Raw genomic sequence first — 16,087 nt, 5'->3', positions numbered from 1 at the left:
GCTCAAAATGAAGAAGGCGTTGTACAATTGAGACAATCCGGACGCCAGTGGTTCACCAAACTCGATGAAAAGTTGAGGTCAATAAGCTTCAAACAGTCGGGAGCCGACAACTGCGTGTACACGCTGCAAAACGGAAGCAATATCACAATCGTGGTAATATACGTCGATGATGTCATCATCGCTGCAAGCAACATCGAAAAGATGAATGAAATCAAGAGACAATTGTCCAGCTTTGAAATAAAGGACCTTGGGAGAATTTATCATTGTCTTGGAATTCGATTTATTCAAACAACTGCATCACCATGGATCAAGAAAAATACACTGAAGAAGTACTCGAAAAATTCAACATGGCTAAGTGTAAAGCCGTATCGACTCTGATTAGCATGTCCGTGAAGTTATGCAAAGAAATGTGTCCAAAAAACGCGTCGAGCGGAAAAAGATGTCAAAAATACCATACCGGAGCCTGATTAGATCTCTCATGTATCTCGCGGTATCGACACGCTAACATAGCCCATGCTAACAGTGTCTTGGGACAGTACAATTCCAACTACGGACTCGAACACTGGAAAGCGGCAAAACGCGTCCTTTGATATCTTTAGGGAACAAAACGCATTAAATTGGTATTCAAGAAGACGAACAAACCTCTGGTAGGATTTGCTGACGCTGATTGGAATGCAGATGTGGACTACCGATGTTCTTACACTGGCTACGTATTCCAAATGGCAAACCACAGCAGTCAGCTGGATGTCACGCAAGCAGAAGTCTGTGGCAATGTCAAGTACAGAAGCCGAATACGTCGCCCTGTCAGAAGCAGCCAAGGAGGCTGTGCACCTAAGAGCATTCTTGTCAGGAATCATAGGTGAGCAGCCTACAATAACAATCTACAACGATAATCAAGTAGCTGGCAACACGGCTCGTAACCCAGTCCAGCATGGACGAGCCAAACACATCGATCTCCGATACCACTTCATTCGTGAAGTAATCAAGAAAAAGGTAATAAAAGCGGAGTATCTTCTAACCGAGGAGATGACGGCCGATGTGCTCACGAAAGGATTGAGCTCAACCATGCATCAGAATTGTACCAAGAACATGGGCATAGAGCATTAGCCCCAATGTTTTTTGCCTTTTTGTTGTTTTGTTACAGGTACCTTTTAAGAGGGGGTGTTGGAAAGTTAAAAGGTTCCCGTCTAAAGCTAATTTCCGTTCGTTGCTTCTTGAGAATGAGCCGTAAGGTTGCGACACGCAGCCATGTGAGGAAGCTACCTGCGTATTCATTTCCATCGCCTTCTCACTCGCTGTGCAATGTCGCCACGTGCTAATCTATTCCTCTTTTGTATAATTGTTTATTCGACTGTCGTGCAATAAAGGGACTATCTTTTGCATAAATACTCGCGTTTATTTCCTACATTTTATTATTTTAAATATTTAAAAAAAGTTACTCAGCCAAATATAAATGTGTATTAATTTTGCAGATTATTATCTGATCTGATATAAAATTTATCACAGAATCATCTTTGTATTTTTAAGAATAATGCATCTGCATAGTCAAAATGATTTAGACCCGGCATTGAAACGATTAAAATGACGAACAAAAACTTGGCGTGCCCAGGTCGGGGCATTAAAAATTAAATCAATAATTAGAAGGCTCTGTAAGGATCAAATTTACTTGGAACAAGAGCTAATAAGAGCCAATAAGTTAAATACGATATTAGGAAATAAAGGAAATGACATGATCTTGCATGATCCGTTGTTTAAAATCTACTAGTAGTGTTTAGTGAACTTAAAGCTACGAGAAAATTGCCCCACCAGTGGGTAAAACCGGGTACTCATTTAAAATTACCGTGCAATTACGAAATCTTGATTTTTTAAAATCATAATACAATACAAAAATGCACAGAGAGAATTTTCTCTTAGAATTTACCCTAAAAATCATGGTAATCATGGGATAATATGGTATAAAAAGAATTTTATGAAAATTTTTCTGATTAATATTTATCACAATAAAAAATAATAATATCTATCGCAATAAAATATAAAATATGCTTGATTAAATATACTAAAAGTATAGTTTCACTAAAAGTATGGTAAAATTAATCAAACATATTTTTAAAATTCTTTCAATACCATATTGTCTCACGATTACCATAATTTTCAGGATAAATTCTATAAGAGAAAATTCTTTCTGTGTGTATTCTATAAAAAAAATCACAAAAAAGCAAATATCTTGCTCTACATAGTTGCAGAATTCGTAAATCCACCTTTGGCATGTAATGCACTGTATCTAGCCTTTGATTGGTGTTAAGTACAAATTATTGCAAAAGATGCAGGCTACATCTTTTTTTTCTTCTAAAGATAAATTGTCTTCTTGCTTTTTTTATTATTTTATTTTTTAATTCTATATTTTTTGTACCCGATTTTGCCCCACACGTACCCAGATAGCCAAATCTGTCAAGAGCATGTATTAAAACTGTGTGCTATATATTTTTGCCAGCAAAAAAACTGCAGATTTTATCAACTTGTTATATCAGATAATGATAGCAGAAGGTTGGCAGAAATGTTATAAAATCTGCTGACATAATTTGGCAGCAAGTCAGTAGCAGAAATCAAGCAGGATTTGTATAGAATTATCATAGCAGATTGGTAGTAGAAACCGAGCAGGATTTGCGCAACGCAGTTTGGTGTCAGATTGACAGCAGAAATCGAGCAAGATTTGCGCGCGCACAATCTGATGGCAAATTGACAACAGGATCTGCATTTTGCAGTTATTTAATAGTTCCTTCACCTACCGCTATGTGATGTATTTTCTCGCAATCAAATTTCTGTTAAAAATAGATATAAAGTCTGCAAGTCGTGGCTATTAATAAAAGATCAAAAGTATATTTTTCTATCAGTTTAATTTTTGATATCTGACAAGTCTAACATGAGAATATTAAACTTATTAGAATCAATAGGATATACATGAAAAATTATCCATTTACTTTCTATTTAAAGCATAAAGCAGAATTTAATTCTCATATAAATTATATCTTAAATTTTATAAATTATATAAATTTAATTATTTTTACAATTTATTTTATTAATTTAATTAATAGATTAAATTGAACATTTAATTGCTATGTGAGATATAACTACATACAATATAATATGTTATACATTAAATATCATATTTATGAAAAAAAAAATTATAAGTAGCGGATAATACACGTCTTATGCATCTGTTATATTCATCGAAAAATATTGAATTTTATTATACTTATATATTCAAATGGCAAGGAACTGTGCAGATCCTGCTCGATTTCTGCCGCCAATCTGCTATTAGATTGCGTTTGACAGATCTATTCGGTTTCTGCCGCCAATCTGCTGTCAGATTTTGCTTACTAACTATGCTAGCAGAATATCATCAATTGCGGACACAGTGGATAGGAATCTGCTGTAAAGTCATGATTAGATCTGCTGTCATACTGCCGACATGCTGCTAACATTTTGCTATCTGGGTAGATACTCGGTTTTGCCCCACACGAGGAAAATAATACGGCGGCTGTATATTCCGACGTAAAAGAAACGATGAAAACTAATGCAATCTATACTTTCTAATATACAGAATTCAGTTCTGCATTTATCAAAATAGATGTTTTGTAGAAAAAAAGTCCACGATGACTTGAATGTTGCTCCGATATCGATCTTTTTTGTTTCGAAAACTTTAAACTTCTCTCAAAAAAGAAGTATCTGTATATGTGGACACGGTTCATCTCAGAATAATAATGGCGTCAATTTATAACTAATAAACGAATTGACCACAAATGACAATATCTATCACAAAGAAATAGAGGTACCCGGTTTGACCCGGCTACCCGGTTTTACCCGATTTTCCCCTATATATACCGGCAACATAAAGACAAAGAGGAATGAGACACACACAACATTTTGAGTTGATCAAACAGAATTTTTTTATGTTGTATTAATATGTGACTGTGACAGTATAAAAGCAACTATATTTAATAGTTTGTAAATTAGAGTACGGAGATAATAGACTTAAAGTATAATTTAAAATAAATAGTTTTCTTAAAAGTTTTTATTATTGCATAAAGTTTTTAGACGGTTAGTTTCTATGTTGTTAAGATCAAGTTAACTTTTTGAAAAATGGCATATTAGATAATATATATATGTATACATTATATATTTAGTTTAAATATTTATAAAATATTATAACATGGTGTTGTGTGCCTCGAACAAGACACTGGGGTTGCGCCGAATTAAGGATGAGGATCCTCGGGTCGACCAGGACTTCGTAGGAAGTTAGGAGGGTTACACTCTGTTCTCTTCTCTTTAAATACACTTCTATTGCGAATTAAATATGGTTTCACTTTATTATTAAAGGGACGCAAAATAGTATATATTGTTGTCGGATCACAGTAAGTATATAACAGTAAGTATTAGTTTTCTATAAATAGCTTTAGTCTATTCGTATGCATGCGCACTGCTTTTCTTCCCTTTTTAATTGTGTAGTTTACGTCGGAATTCTTTTCGGTTATTACGTACGGTCCTGCCCATAGTGCATCTAATTTTTTCGATCGTCCCCGTCGGAGCGTTTCGTCGTATACTAGTACTTTGTCACCTATCTTAAATTTTGTTTCTTTCGCGGATTTATCGTAGTACCCTTTGGCTTTTATTTTTTCTTCTTTAATATTTTCTTTCGCGAGTTGGTTTGACGCCTGTATTTTTTCTTTTAATTCTTGTGAGTAGTCGTCGTAACTATACGTTAGTTTAGGCGGTCTCGCTAGGGCTGTCGGTAGGTCCGCTTGATGTCCGTATACTAATTCGAAAGGTGTATTCCCCGTAGCCGTGTGTGGGGTCGTGTTATACGTAAACATTGCGTAGGGAATCCACTCGTCCCAGTCTGTTTGGTCGGCATTTATATAGTGTCTTAAATATTCGGCTAACGTACGGTGTGAACGCTCTAATGCTCCGTTGCTTTCGGGGTGATAAGCTGTTGTCTGAATTTTATCGATTTTAAGTAATTTGCACGTATTCTTAAATATTTCACTTACAAAATTTGTTCCTTGGTCGGTTAGAATTTTTTCGGGAATCCCGTATTCGAAAATTATTTTCGTGGCGAATTCTTTCGCGATCGTGTTAGCTTCTTGGTTTGCGATCGGTATCGCTTTGCTAAATTTGGTTAAATTATCTTGGAAAGTTAGTAAATATTTATTTCCGTTATTAGTAATTGTTAACGGTCCGACTATATCTAGCGCGCATTTTTCGAATGGTTTACTCGGCGTGTCCGTAATAATGAGGGGTGCTTTTACTCGTCGCGATAATTTATTTTTCTGGCAGGATTCGCATTTCGAGATTTTTCGACGTCTCTTGTTAATCCTGGCCAGTTATGTTTTAATCGAATTCTTTTTATTGTACGTTCGATTCCCTGATGTCCTCCTGTGGGTGCATCGTGATATTCGTAGAGTATTTGTTGTTTCTCCTCTTCGGTATATACTCTTGCGTTATCGGAATCGTCTTTTTCTTCCTTTCTTTCTAACTTGTGGATCTCTTCTTTCTGTTCCTTTTTGTTGGCGTCTCTGGTTACGTTTCGACTTAACGCGTCGGCGTTCGCGTTCGCTCGTCCGGCCTTGTGTATGATTTCATAATCATATTCTTCTAGTTTCAACCTCCAGCGGATTAATCTTGATCCGGGATCGTTTACGTTGAAAAGCCATACCAGGGTTTGTGATCCGTAATAATTTTAAATTTTGTTCCATAGACATATGGTCTAAAATGTTTCACGGCCCATACGATCGCTAGTAATTCTTTTTCTGTTGTGTTGTAATTTTGCTCCGCGCGAGATAATACTCTGCTTGCGTAAGCGATGGGTCGGTCGTTGCCTATCGATCCCTGTGACAGCACAGCTCCGATTGCATAGTCGGAAGCATCTGTGGTCACATTAAATTCTTCATTGAAATCTGGATATTGTAATACTGGTGCTGTCATTAGTTTTTCTTTTAATATATCGAATGCTATTTGTTGTTCGTTATTCCACGCGAATGTTTCACTTTTCTTTGTTAATTTTGTTAGAGGTTTCGCGGTTCTTGAAAAATCTTGTATAAACTTGCGATAATATCCGGCTAGTCCAATGAATGACTGGATGTCTTTTACTTTTCTCGGTGTCGGAAAGTCTTTTATCGCTGTTAATTTTGATGGATCCGGTAATATTCCATTTTCGGAGATAATGTGTCCCAGATATATTACCTCCTTGCGCAGAAATTCACATTTATCCGGTTGTAGCTTCAGGTTGTGTCTTCGTAGTCTCTGCAGGACTTCTACGAGTCTTCGGTTATGATTCTCCAGGCTTGATCCGTAGATAACGATGTCATCTAAGTAGACTAGACATCTGAGCCCTTGTATTCCAGTAAGTACTGAATTCATCAGGCGTTGGAAAGTTGCTGGCGCATTCTTCAGTCCAAACGGCATTCGGTTAAATTCGTAATGTCCGTAGGGGGTTGAGAAGGTCTTGCTTTTATCCTGTTCCGCCATTTGTATCTGGTAGTATCCTGATGCCAGGTAGTAAAATATTTGGCGTTTCCCAGCTGATCTAATATATCTGTGATATTTGGCAGCGGGAATGAGTCGCCTATTGTTAAATTATTTAACCGCCTGAAGTCTACGACTACCCTTAATTTCGGTTTTCCGGATGTATCTGCTTTTTTCGGTACTACTAGTAATGGCGCGTTCCATTGACTAACGCTTGTCCGAATAATACCGGCCTCTAACATTTCTTGCACTTGTTTATTTACTTCTGCCTTGTGTTTTTCCGGCAGACGATACGGTCGTACATTGACCGATGATGTGTCAGCGCACGTGGCTATCTCGTGTTTCACTGTCGCGGTGCAGCTCAGTGACTCTCCGCTCAAAAGAAATAAATCGCTATATTCTTCGCATATCCCATGTATTGCCTGTCGTTCTTCTGAGTTGAGGTGCTCTGTCCTTAGTAATTGTCATATTTTTTTGTTTCTTTCGGACGAATACTTCGGAGTTTCTGTTTCTATACTATTTATTTCGTGCGTTGATGTTATGTTTATGTCGTCTATTGTTATCAATGGTGTTCTGATTTCGACGATCTCGTCGGTGGTATTAATGACGCTAATCGGACATTCAAAATTTTTTGGTTCTACTAAGCATCGCCCTATATAGACTCTAGGTGTGATTTCCTCGGCTCTTACGATTCCTATGCTATTTAGGTTTGTAGCGGCCCGTACTATCGTTTCGCTGCGCGGTTGTAACCGGATCTTATCGTACGGTTGTAGGTTTAACACGGCGTTTCCTATGGTGAGTTCCCGTTTCTTAAAATCGCAGGTGGCTCCCTGTTTCCGCAAAAAATCCATCCCGAGAATTCCTTCATATTCCATGGGGAAGTCATCTTTGACGACATAAATTGTATGTTTTATTTTCCTCTTGTTTAAGTTGATTGTTGCATGTATTTTTCCTATTGTCTGTGCTTTATGTCCTGTTATGCTAATGAGTGTAATTTTTTCTCTATATACTAGTGTATCGTCTTTTAAATGTTTAACTTTCATTAATGATATTGTGGCCTCTGAGTCGAACAGCATTTTAACTGTGCCATTCCGGGCTTCGCGCATCGGCAGTGTAATTAGATCTAACCCCGCGCTCTCTTGTTGTGTTCGTCGTATGTGCGATACTCTAAATTCGATCGCGCGCGCCGGAGTCTCCTCTCCCGTGTCTTCCTCGTTGCTACTGCTCTCGGTGTCGGATGTATCTTGTCGCGGCCTACTTTTCTTTCGGTCGTCCTTCTCCGACTCTATCTGGGCTATCTTCGCGTTTGTTTTCTTTGCTTTTTCCGCGATATTTCTTTTCGGTCGCCCGTTTAAAGACCAGCATTCTTCACGATTGTGTCCGCGTTTTTTGCAATAATTGCAGAATTTCTCTACGGTATTTGCGCGAGGGGGCTTGTCCGGTTTTGGGAACGCGTATTTACTGCTGCGGCAATCGCGTCCGTAATGTCCCGATTTTCCGCATTTATAACATTGCGTGGTTTTATGTTGACCTTGTCGCGGTTGTTGCCCAGTTTTGCTCTGCTTTGCATTTGTCGTTCGCGACGCGTTAGATCCTATTAACTTTTCTTCTGCGGTTGCGCCCGTTATCGCTTCTTGGAGTGTTGTGTATCGTTGTGATCGCACGAGTATTTTCAATTCGTTACGTAACTAGTTGGTCTTTCAATTCTTCGAACGTTTGAATGTCTCGTGTCTCGAAATCTTGCATAGCTTTTCCCCGTAATTTAGTAAATAATATTCCTTGAATTAACGCTTCCTCGTCATCGGGGTGAATATTTTTAATTGCGTACGTACAGGAGTTTAAAAATTCTTGTAATCGGGTTCGCGTTGTGCCGTCGAACTCCGGTATCATTATTCGCGCCTCCTTTAGTGACATGTACCGTTGTGAGGCATTCCGCCGATTTCGGATGTCACGCTCGGTTCGTCCGTAAGCCATACGAGGCTCGTGCTCTTCGTCCGAATCTCGATCATAAGCGCGTTCGCGGGATCTAATCTGCCTATTGTAGCGCCTATCCGCTCCCTGTTCGCGTGAGTGTTCGCGTAGATTCCGTCGATCTCCTGCGTCTCGATTGCGAAGGTAGTCGCGGTGATCACGTTGATTATTTCGGTCTCGCTCGGGAGTGAGTTCGCGTAAATCTTGCCGACTGTCGCATCTCTCTTCCGCATCTTGATTACGGGTGTGTTCACGGAGATGTCGTCGATTATCGCGGTGCCTATTTGCATCCCGTTTGCGTGCGCGTTCGCGGGAGCTTTGACGACTGTCGTCTGATCTCTCTCCGCGTGACCTCGAATCGTACATTTTATTTATTTCTGTCCGCATTTCAATTCGTAAGTCTCGTAGGCCTTGTAATACGTCGCGCATCAAAGGGTTTTCCTCTTTCGCGTTGTTTTCGACGGGTGTCCTATGTTCGGCGGGTGTCCTGTGTACGTCGACTTCTACGCGATGTACGTTTCCGCGCTCTATAGTTTCGCGTAGGCGACAAATTTCGCGGTCTACAACACCCACGGATACGTCCGCTGCACCATTTGGTGGAGTGTGCATTACAGACATGTTGTCTTCGTTAGAGTCAAAATCGCTACTATCGTACGTAGTTGACCATCCGCTTTTCTGCGACGCGTTGCTAGGGATTTGGCTTGCGCATATTTTAATTTCTTTTATATTTTCGTTATTACCGTCTGTTCGCGTCTTTAGTATACTTTCGTCAAAACTATCGAAGGGGAACTCGCGTTTAACAATGACGTTCGCGGGTAATTCGTCTTCGCTTTCGCTTGAATATTCGTTCTCTAATTTTCTACGAACTCGCTCGAATCTTTCTACAGTTAATGGTAACGCTTGAATCGCTCGTTTGGCTGAGTCGCTATGTAGCCAAGATTTGTTCGCTATCGGTTTCGGGGGTGTCTTGTTCCCTTCCGACATTCACGCAGAAATATTATAAGGATCGGACTTACAGTATTACGGTTCGCATCGTTACGCTCTTTATCGCTCGGTACGGCTTGGCTGCTGCTACTGCAACTCGATCGCTCGTGGACTGATAACGGCTGGCGGCTCGGTGCTCGTGCTTGACACGGCAGGTCGTCGCTCCGTGATGATGCGTTGTCCGTGAGATTGTCGCAGGTCGGCGTTGTCCTTGGAACGTTGGCGATCCTACTCGATTCTCAGCTGCTTGCTTCTCGCTCTTCGTATTGCTTGCGTTGTCCGTCCTTCTCTCTCACTGCACTGTGGCTTCTGCTTATTTCCGTCAGCTGTTTTTCTAACTGACGTGCCTGCTTCCACACGTTGTGTATGTGTGTATTGCTGGTCTTAATTTATTGTATGCTGCTTTCTGTGTTGTCCGTCGATTATTTCGACGTGCCTGATTTTTCTAATACTTTTGTATTGTTTTCAGGTCTTCAGGTTCCTGCTGGTCCTGGCGGTCCGTCGGCGCGATCCCACCGCTGCCACCAAATTGTTGTGTGCCTCGAACAAGGCACTGGGGTTGCGCCGAATTAAGGATGAGGATCCTCGGGTCGACCAGGACTTCGTAGGAAGTTAGGAGGGTTACACTCTGTTCTCTTCTCTTTAAATACACTTCTATTGCGAATTAAATATGGTTTCACTTTATTTCTCGTCCTTTCTTTAATTATATATATATATTCGCGTAACATTCGATGTTTGGCTAACGAGCGTTTATTAGCAATTCTTCTTAATGATTCAGATTTTTATTAGTGAGTCTCGTCCTGATGTTCCGGATTCTTATTAGCGACCACGTCTTGATGTTTAGGAATTGTATTCGAGACTGCCTTCGCGGGCGGGCTCTCCGTCTTATATCTTCTTTTATTCTTTGATTTTCAACGGGCGAGGCCCTTGGAAACAAGTCCCCGATTGGTTAATAATATTCACGCGTTTTTGGTCTAAATGCAAGCGAAGCAGGTCGAAGTCCCTGGCTTTCGCTTGCAGCTCGCGATTTCCGTGCTTCGTGCGTATTTCGCTGCGTTAGCGTTTTCGTTCGTTTTCGAGCGTTTGGCGAGAGCGCTCGTTTATAAGTAAAAATGTTTTACAATATTATTATTCCTAATAACTACTGGTTATAGTTCGGGCTATAACAATGGTCTAATTATTCGCGATATAATGTAACAAACTTTTCTCTTGAATTCTTTTAACATTATACAAACCTGACATTTATATTGCTTTGATCTTTTTTCTTCTTTATGTATAAAATAAGGCAACACTTTATAACATTTTAACAAAAATAGATTTTTTTGTCAAAAATTCGTCTCCTAAAGTTAAATATAAATTTAGATTACCTTTGTCGTGTCTATACAATAATAATGTAAATATGTAATAGTTCCTGAATGTTATACGAATGTTATAACATTTCTTAATGGTAATCGAGTGTCGTGTGTCGTGTAACGTATTATGTAAATCTAGTTTTATATCTATCTAGTTTTATAGTTATATGGAATAAGCTTTCGAGAAAGCTTCGATCAAAGGCAAACGCATTTACAGTGTGATTTATTTTATCTAGTGCTATGATTAAATATGACGTATAAATTGCAGAGGATTCTGTTCGTTGCGAAAAAACGTCGGACATCGAGAAAAAAAAAGTTGATGTTTTATATGATCTATGCGTGGGGTTGTCCCTTCATCTTAGCTATTTTCTGTGTCATCATGGATTCTGTTTCCGAATATGTACCAAAAATTTTGCGACCGGAATTTCGTTTAGGAAATTGCTGGTTCCATGGTAAGTGAACGTTTCTGATAGATAACTTGATTAAGGGGATCCTGAAAACCTTTTTTTTTTGTTTTTAACAAAATCGATAGGTTCCGACTTTGTTTCTATATATACTTTAATCGTGGAAAAGCATTTATTATTTTATTTAACCAATAAAGAGAAAAGGGTGCAGAATAATAATCGTTCTGTCAGTCAAATAGAACAGCTTCAGGATCCCCAAGGAGATCCCTCAGCGAACAGCGAACTCCGACTAGAGACTTTAATAAAAGACTGGCCATAAGGGGTCACTTTTGATTTGTCCGGCATTTTTCGTTAATTTCCGCTCATATTCAAACAATTAGTCTATTTATTTTTAATATAAGTAATATTAAATGATAAATATTATGGAAATATATATATTGAAAACTATATACATAATATATACATAATATTAAAAACTAATTTTTATACTAATCTAAATAATTTATGTTAAAATAGTACATTTTTTAAAATTTTATTAAAAATATGCTACTTAATCTCACAAAGATACAAATTATTTGAAGGTTTCCAATTTTCACGGCCAACATTTTTGGCCCATAATGCACGTCGTTCAGGATCTCTCGGAAAAACTTTCATTATACATATAACCCTTTGATAATGCGAGTTGTTACAAAATTCGGCCGAACATCCACCCATTTTTGCAATAAACACACAATGTGTCAGCGTGTCACCACAGTATATCCAGTAGCGCAACTTTCTCGATTTTGTGTTGGCCAAAATGGAGTGCGCATGCGCGAAGTAAGCGAGTTGCTCAGTAATGCCATCTGAACTTCTCTCTCACTCACTCTTACTTGTTTCGGTCTCTCTCAGTCTCATTTAAATGCCTCAACACATTTAAATGCTCTCTTTAAATGTTTATGTGTACATTTGATGACAGAAATTGGCGGCAATAGTTAGAGAGAGAACAAACAAGAGTGAGCGAGAGAAAAGTCCAGATGGCATTATTGGGCAACTCGCTTATTTCGCGCATGCGCACTCCATTTTAGCCAACACTAACTTCAAAGACGCCGACAGAGAGTTGCGCTACTGAATATACTGTGGTGTCACTTTACATGAAGGCTCATGTATAAACAAACATACATTTGTGTGAATGAAAGAGTGAGATAATCTGTTTTTCTCTCTCATTTGCAGGATTTTGACGAAACATGGACGAAACGCTCTTATGGTCAGTCTCTTATTAAAAGGTCTCTAACTCCGACAAAATAGTAGCGCTCTCATTCTGGAATTAAAAATATCGGTAATTATCGACTGACTATCGAAAAGTAATTAATGGACATTTTGAATTTCACATTATCAATCATCTTAGGTCAAACACATGTATTAGAAATTCATGTATATACATTGCAAACATGGAGTCATTTTTTGCTACGCCTAATACTATTATAGATTTGAAATGTAAATATGTATTGCTGGTTTCGCTCTACCACACCTACGCACTCATACATACGCATGAATCGTAATGCAAACTATACTTTTATATTAGATTTCTAATCTAAATTTAGATGGTAACAGTATTATTTTCGTGTTCTTTTTAACCCCAGGAAATTTGGTTTTACGTTCAAACAAATTGTACACTTTTTATATAAAGCACATATTATGATGACTTGACAATTCGTCTACAATTTGAGACGCCATATTGAAATCAAAATAAATAAGGACAATTATTTCGTAATTATTTCTTGGTTTTTCATATGAAATCGGAGTTTCCTGGGATCATTGATGTATGTAGTGCAATTGTGGAGAAGCATTTTTAATTCTGTCAAATTAATGCGACGAAAGACTAGAAATACGAAAATAATAATTTTGTCGATAATACAGACAGTTGAGGGATCCCACTATAAGAAATAGTATAATAATTTATTATATTATACTTACAGACAAGGAAGCTTTTGCGTTATATTATTATGGGCTCAAAAGTATCTGTATTATTAGTAGCATTTGTTTATCCATCTCTACGGCGCTGAAGATCACACGCTACGAAAAGGATACAGGTCTTCTACTGACAGATTCAGAAAGCAAGCGGTATAATGACAATAAAAAATGGTTTGTAATTAAACATTTTTGCATCGATGTGCGGATAATTTTTTATTTTATTAATGAGATTTATGCCGATACATTTTTATCAGTTTCTCTGCCAACAATATTACATAATAAATTGATCTGTGGTGGTGGTGTGTGGTACTCCTGATGAAAGGAAAAGATGATTATTTGAAAGCTATACATCTTTTCGGTGTTCTCATTTTTTTCTTGTTTTCTTTTTTTCTCTTTCTTGTAGTTACATAATCTGTAGAAAAAAAAAACATTGCTGTTATTATTACTTCAATCGTGTTTTTTTAAGAAAGTCTGAAATTCTCAAAATGTGGCAAATAGTGAGAATAATAATATTAATGAATTCATTTTTTTATTTTTTAAAGAAAATCTCATTTTTAAACAATTTCTTTAAACAACTATTTCCGTCTTTCTTTTTAGAATTGTAATTTATTATATAATTTTTTAAAGAGATAACTTGATAAATACATAGTATTTACTATTTTTATTGAAAGATATTCAAATGTAAATATAAATATTTGTTTGCAGGTTAAATCTGTATCTGAAACTATTTATCGTGCTGTTCGTCGTGATGGGCATTCAATGGATCGTGAAGACAATGTCATGGTTGTATGGAAATGCATCTAATTACGTCTGGTATGCTACAATGGATCGTGAAGACAATGTCATGGTTGTATGGAAATGCATCTAATTACGTCTGGTATGCTACTGATTTTGTGGATATCCTGCAAAATTTCTGCACCTTTATCATATTTGTATGGAAAAAAAAAATCAAGTTAATGATATTGAAGAAATTCGGATACGAAACAAATGTGACATCGAGCACTTGTACTACTACATCAGAGATGCCTATGCAAGAAAAGGCGAATTCTTGCGGACAAGAAAATTGTCACGCGATAAGTTCGTCCGATGGAACTAAACTCTAATATTTTCCAATGTGTAAAAAGAAAGTTTTATCATCAGGAATCAACGATTAATTAGCAATTAATTATAATATTATAATTTTTCAATCAAAAATAACTTTATTAGGCACTAATGTTTTTATTTTGGTCTTCAAAAGATTTAGCTCATAATTTCACAAAGAAAATTTATCTTTTTCGGATTTTCTTATTCAATAATTTTTATTCTTTAAGATTTATTTTTAAGTTTTCTTTAATATAGTTTATTGTCTAAAAGATATATGTAGATTTCGTAAATTTTTAACGCATTTTATTTTTGATCCTTAAGTGCTCGTAATGAATCACTTATCGGATATTATTGAATCAAATTAATGGTTGTAATCCTATAAAAAATGTTCTAATAAAAAAATAGGGCTAGACTTCCGTATACAACCCACCTCCAATTTTAATCAAATTTTACAGGTATGTAATATATTGTACATACTAAATGAAGTCGAACACCCAACACATATTCTTAAAAATATAATGGCTCATCAATTAAACATGAAATATTAAAAAAAAAAAAAAAAAAAAAGTCAAAGAGTTCATTTTATTTCGCTGCTCCATTGATTAAAGCTATCATCAGTAGAAATTTTAATGAATTTTTTTGTTTTCCTTGTATATGTAAAAGTTATATGTATGTATACAGTTTTAGAGTAGTAGACAGACAGTTTCCTCGTAAAGTTATATCAACGACTCGTCGTCCTTGGTAATTATATCTCCTCTCCCATGGAACAGGTTTCTTGCGCATTCTTCTCTCTACCAGGAAGAAAAGTAAAAACCGGATACACAGTGATACAGTATTAGTGTTATTCAATCTAGTGAGATAAATAAAAATCAACCGCACAATCGTCAATGTTAACGGTGGCAAAATAAAATCGGATCGATTCTTCGAAATTTCGTTGAGAAAAGCAAAAAAAAGGTTAATTTGATTTTATTATATTTATATATTTTACATTTAGCGCATTTCCTCTATTCAGTTAATATACAAACAAAGATATAAATCAATTTAATATGAAATTTTTTAATTATTCAAAATTCGAAACCTATGTGAGAAATAATGAACACTAATTGTAAAAGCTCGACTAGTTTAATTATATAATTACTCTGAAGTTTAGCCTTATGTGAAACAATGTGTGAAGAAAATTTCGCGATTTTGTGTTGTGGAGTTCTTCTCCTCCTTACTTCGTCATCGAAATCTCAGCAAAATTTCACGATTAACGAAGAAAATATGATAATTTGACAGTACGATATAAGATATATATAGATACGAATTCTACAAACTATAGCGATGAAATAAAAACACTGCGATATGATTTATACGTGAAGTTTACCAATAATACGCAATATAACGAAATGCTGTACGAATTTCGCACTATTTTCACGAATAACGATCGCGAGGATATTGATTTGATACAATTTGAACTGAACAAGCGGTCCGTTCAGAATCATGATAACGATGAACAAATACCGATGGAATCTCACACAAATTCAACAAATGTTAATCATATAAGAAATTACTTCACGTCACCAGATCTTTATAAAAATTTGATTCAAAGGAATGATTCCATGTCTAATGAAGTCTTTAAAAATTCCAGTAAAAACAGTAATAAAAGCAACGTCATCCCATACGAAATGTGCCATAATATTACTTGTATTCTTCTCTGCTGTCCTCTTGGCGATCGCATGACGAAAGAAGACAACAAATGCATTTCCGAAGATATTAATTACTTTTTCCCGAACGTGTACGGATATACAAACAATTTAAGGGTCGGCAGGCGACCCAGGC

General features: G+C 36.8%; 1 long non-coding RNA gene and 1 pseudogene across 2 annotated transcripts in view; one reads left to right on the top strand and one right to left on the bottom strand.

The window, feature by feature from the left end:
* Nucleotides 1-14,756, top strand: part of LOC145934384 (G-protein coupled receptor Mth2-like) — a 26,813-nt pseudogene extending 12,057 nt beyond the window's left edge. The window contains exons 3-6 of the transcript XR_014425020.1: nucleotides 11,098-11,281; nucleotides 13,189-13,354; nucleotides 13,889-13,949; nucleotides 14,020-14,756. The product of XR_014425020.1 is annotated as a G-protein coupled receptor Mth2-like (transcript). The remainder of the gene's footprint in view (nucleotides 1-11,097; nucleotides 11,282-13,188; nucleotides 13,355-13,888; nucleotides 13,950-14,019) is intronic.
* On the bottom strand, nucleotides 13,392-16,087 carry LOC145934385 (uncharacterized). Its single transcript, XR_014425021.1, has 3 exons — nucleotides 15,951-16,087; nucleotides 14,946-15,057; nucleotides 13,392-13,595 (listed from the first exon to the last, which is right to left on the bottom strand). It is a non-coding gene; the product is annotated as an uncharacterized LOC145934385 (long non-coding RNA).

This window comes from Prenolepis imparis, unplaced genomic scaffold (genome assembly GCF_030444845.1).
Source record: "Prenolepis imparis isolate NDT839.2.m4 unplaced genomic scaffold, iyPreImpa1.0 SCAF_3, whole genome shotgun sequence".
Taxonomy (NCBI): domain Eukaryota; kingdom Metazoa; phylum Arthropoda; class Insecta; order Hymenoptera; family Formicidae; genus Prenolepis; species Prenolepis imparis.
This window is presented reverse-complemented; position numbering and strand designations above follow the sequence as displayed.